Raw genomic sequence first — 4,668 nt, forward strand, 5'->3', positions numbered from 1 at the left:
AGTCTATACTAATACTGCTAAGACTAATGCAATAGCACAAAGCAAAATAAAAACAAACCAAAACAAATTAAAAAAAAGCAAAAGAGAGACCAAAGTAAAGAGATATGTCAACTAAATGCAATGTGATGTCCTTGATTAATTCCTGAATATATATCTATATATCTCTATCTTTATATATCTCTATCTCTATATTATTTATATATGTATGTAATTTATATATAAAGTATATAAATTACCTATTTATATATTTAAAAGTATATGTATGTTTTATATATGATTTATAAATATACATGTATATCATATATACATATACATTTAAATCAGCTACATAAGACTGTATAAGGATAATTAGAGAACTTAGGACTATATATTAGATAATAGCATTATATCAATGTTAAGTTTCTTTTTTTTGTATGTGTACACATTTAGTTTTATTGTAACAAAGCAAATTGTACACTTTTAATGTTTAAAACTGAGCATCATCTTTCCTTTCCAAAAATAAACAAAAAGAAAATTTAAAAATAAACAGGAACAAAATTACAATAGAGAAATGTCAATTCTGAATAAGATCCTACAGGTTCTGCTGATTCTCTGAGTGGCAGGGTTCAAGTCATCATTAGGAGAGAATTTTATTTTAAAAGTGTCATTTTAGACTGCAGGGATGTCCATTAAACATCACAATTAAACATGCCAAAGGAAAGCCATGTTGTCAAAATGCCCACTTAACCCACCCAAACATCTCAAACCCATCCTTTGCTGACCTTCTATAACCCCCCCTTTTAAAGCTTTTCTTCTTCTTTTTTTAAACAAGAGAAAGTAGACAGATACATGTTGGTAAATGCTAACTGTCCATATTCACATAGAGACACAGTGTAATCTTTCAGCCCAATATACAGAGAAAGGAGGAAAAAAGCTAGAATTCTAAGCACAGGGGCCTAGCACCCTCCAGCTCCCAGTTTTTCTTTTTTCCCACAGAGCACGGTGGTGTTGATTCCATAAAGGTTTTCTTGAGACAGGAAGGGGTAAAAATTAATTTGAACCAGAAAGGGGCAAAGATTCTTTTCCCACTGTATTCTGCTCAAGGTACATCCCCCCCAAATAAGGTGAGAACCATGGTGTAAAGGAGAGAAAAGAGACCTCAAAAACAGGGCAGCTGAGCACAAGAGGTGGGGGCGGGGGGAAGACTGCAACTTGCTCCCAGGGACTGGAAAAAATTAAAAAAGATTGGAATCCATCAGTGTTCATTAGTCATCTTCTCCTTCATCTTCCTCTCTTTCTTCCCCCTCATCATCATCTTCATCTTCTTCACCTTCATCCTCATCCCCTTCTTTATCAATATCTTCCAACCCTTCCTCTTCTTCTCCTCCTCCTCCTCCTCCTCCTCCTCCTCCTCCTCCTCCTCCTCCTCCTCCTCCTCCTCCTCCTCCTCCTCCTCCTTCCCCTTTTTCATCATCCATGTCAGGAGCCAAGTAGTACTGTAATGGATTTGGCCAAATGTCATCTTTGATGACTTCTCCTAACTCATCTGCACCTGCATCAGAATGGTCAGTAAACCAGGTCAAGAAGCTTTCTGGTTCCTCATGCTGTCTCTTCCTGCTGGCTTTATTCTGTGTTTGACTTGAACGTTTCGTCAAATCCTTTCCAGATTTCCATATGATTTCAGTGGACTTTGAAGATGGATCACCATTCTCACTCAGATGAAACTCTTTGGAGAGAACTTTATTTTCGAAGTGAGGATTTTCATCAAAATAAAAATCTATTCTGTAACCTGATTTAATATCTTCAAATTCTGTCACTTCAACTCTTGTCAAATAATGCAGCACCTCCTCATTCTCTTCCCCAAGCAGTGCAGACACTTGTGGATGGTTGACAAATGTTGTTACCCCAAAATTTGGGATTTTGACGATCAATTCTGACCTCTTCTGAAAAAATGGCGGAGTTTGTTATATTTCTGTTCTACTTTCAAAATCTCCTCACTGGCTTGTCATTAAGTCTGTCTATTTCATTTTGTGCTTCATCAATATGTTCAATCACTTCTGGCTGTTCTTTTTCTCCCTTTGGCACGTCTTGAGGGGTAGGCTTCTTCTCCGGCTTGGGGGCTGGAGGCAGTTCCAGTTTCTTTGTTTGAGGTGGGAGCGAGGACCCGCGTTTGGGGGCCATGCTGTGAGGAAAGTCCGAGGATCTGAACGCTGGGAAGTCGCCGGGCTCGAAGGTGCGCTGAACACTGGAATGTTAAATTTCTTGAGTAAACTAATTGTATTGTAGAAATGAGAATCTTTTTTTCCTTTTGAGATACACCCTGAAGTATGTTGGGGTGGAAGTGTCACAAAGTCATAAAGCTAAAGCAACTAATTCTCAAATGGTTAAATAAAATATATATATATATCTATATATATATATCTATATATATAGATATACACACACACACACACACACACACACACACACACACACACACACACACAGAGATACAGCCAGCTGGGGACAATATGAACAACTAACTAGGGAATCTGGGTGAACAGTGTTCATTGTACTTTTCTTACAATTTTTCTTTAAGTTAGAACGTTTTCAAAATGAACAGGTGGAGAGGAGGGAAAACATGTTGGATTGAATGAGAAAGGCCAAGGAAGGCAGGGCTGAGGTGGGGCTAAAAACCTTCCACATCTGCAGGGCATCCTGGAGGGGTTTGGGAAGGCAGTGCTGCATGGTGGTTAGAGGCAAATGGCAGAACACAGAACATCTGGTGCAGCTGTGACTTAGGGCCTGCAAGCCTTGGGATTTTAACGATGCAGCTAGCTATTTGTTTTACACACACATATAACATCATTTCATATCCATATTTTATGCACAAAAAATTGAGGTCATATTCCAGTCCCACTCACTTAATGGGAGGTACACTTATTGGCTGGTCTGGTAGATGGGTTTTCATCCAAAGCTCCTCTTCATGAGTATTTCAGTTCTTCCTCCTTAATCTTGCTGAAGAATCACAGGTAAATGATTGTGGAAGAGAGTACATTGAGGATATCCGGTGATCAGCAATGTGGCTTATTTTCTGTCAAGTATGAGTGCCGTTTTTATCTGATGCTGACCACACAGATTTGCACAAAAACAGGTTTGCTTCACCGCCTCCTCTCCTCCCCTCACCCTCCTCCAGCCCATGGCTCTCCAGCTTCCATACAGATTTGTATTTCTGGCATCCTGTTCTTACTTGATGAGTTTTAGGAGGCTCCAATTTTTGTTTTGTCCCCAGGAGTAAAGCAGCGACTGCTTTAAACTGATAACAATGCGATTTTACTGCCCCATAGACAGTCATTTAAACCATGTGACATGTGGCCATTGCCTCCAAATTCAAGCAATGGAAATGACATCATTATCAGCCGACTCTTTATGATGAAAAATGGCCCACATTAGAAAACAATCTGAACCCAAGGAAACTTCAGTGATCAATCATCACAATTATAATGTGCTGGTCTTTTATGTAAATCCAACCCACAGTGTAGCCCGGTTTGGGTGAAGGAGTTGGGGGAGGAGAAATCCTGTGGAACAAGAACATTAGTAACAATATAATTAAGCAAAAGGGAAAGCTTCAGATAATATGTGTTTCTCAGGGGACCATTTCATGCCTTAGGGACCCTGACAGATCTAGGCTGAGAGGGTTGCATCATCACCATTAAAAGCATTTGTTAAATGCCTAGAGCTACACAGAACTGGTCTGGGTTTTGTGCTGTGTGAAGTTAGTTGAAACAGACCAGGGCCCTCCCTCCAGAAACTGGAGCCTTCGAAGGGCTATCTCATCAATGGGGAGGGGCAGGGACTCCCCTTGCTGCATGGAAGCCATCGCAATTGCCAGAGGATAATGTTCCATGGGGTGGGGGTGGGGGTGGGGGATAGGGTAGGCGGGTGTGTGTGTGTGTGTGTGTGTGTGTGTGTGTGTGTGTGTGTCTGGCTTCCCTCATTCTACTTCAGTCTTTTCTGACCGGCAGTTCTTTCCAGGGCTGTGGTCCAGTCACAGGCTCATGTGGCCTGAGTATGTCACTTTCTACCTGCAAGAAGATAGATCATTTTCACAGAGGGCAGGAGGTCTGGCCTTGGTGGTGAATCTTGCCTTTATCTGTGGGCACAGACGATTGCTCTTGGCCAGTATTACCTGTCCACACGTGGTTCTTAGAGTTTGTGTTTTGTCTAGTCCCTTTTTCTGAAACCTAGGAAAGGGGGAGTGTGTGAGGAGATGTAAGGGAGGCTAGGAGGGACAGAGAGGTAATTGATGTGGCTGTGATGGTCCCAGAATGTTGCAGAGAACAGACTTAATAAGGTGTCTCTCAGTTGCCTGTATCCTTGGACATGTGGAAAGCACAAGGAAGTAAAAGTTTAGTTCAGTCATCCCTTACCAAGGACTCCCATGGGAACCTGAGGGCCAGGTAGCCCTGAGCTAGTGAGTGTTACAAAGAGGCTCTCCACATCTCAGCTTCCATCTGGAGATACTGGGTCCCCACCAACCTTATTTTTTTTGGAAAGAACTTTGTGGTTCTTCTTGATTCTATCTACAAAACCTATCTGTCATATATATTCTTCTTGTCCTAAAATCAATGTCTAGGTCATGAGGCATTGAAAGGTGGTTCCCAGTGCAGCCACCCAGCCCTGCCTCTAGTCTCAGGCAAATTGGTTGTC

General features: G+C 41.3%; 1 pseudogene across 1 annotated transcript; it reads right to left on the reverse strand.

Annotated features, from left to right (window-relative positions):
- Window positions 1-1,192: 1,192 nt before the first annotated feature.
- Window positions 1,193-2,160, reverse strand: LOC307105272 (protein SET-like; annotated as a pseudogene). Its single transcript has one exon. The product of its transcript is annotated as a protein SET-like (transcript).
- Window positions 2,161-4,668: the final 2,508 nt, after the last annotated feature.

The sequence above is a fragment of the Cnephaeus nilssonii genome (assembly GCF_951640355.1).
Source record: "Cnephaeus nilssonii genome assembly, chromosome: 2".
NCBI lineage: Eukaryota > Metazoa > Chordata > Mammalia > Chiroptera > Vespertilionidae > Cnephaeus > Cnephaeus nilssonii.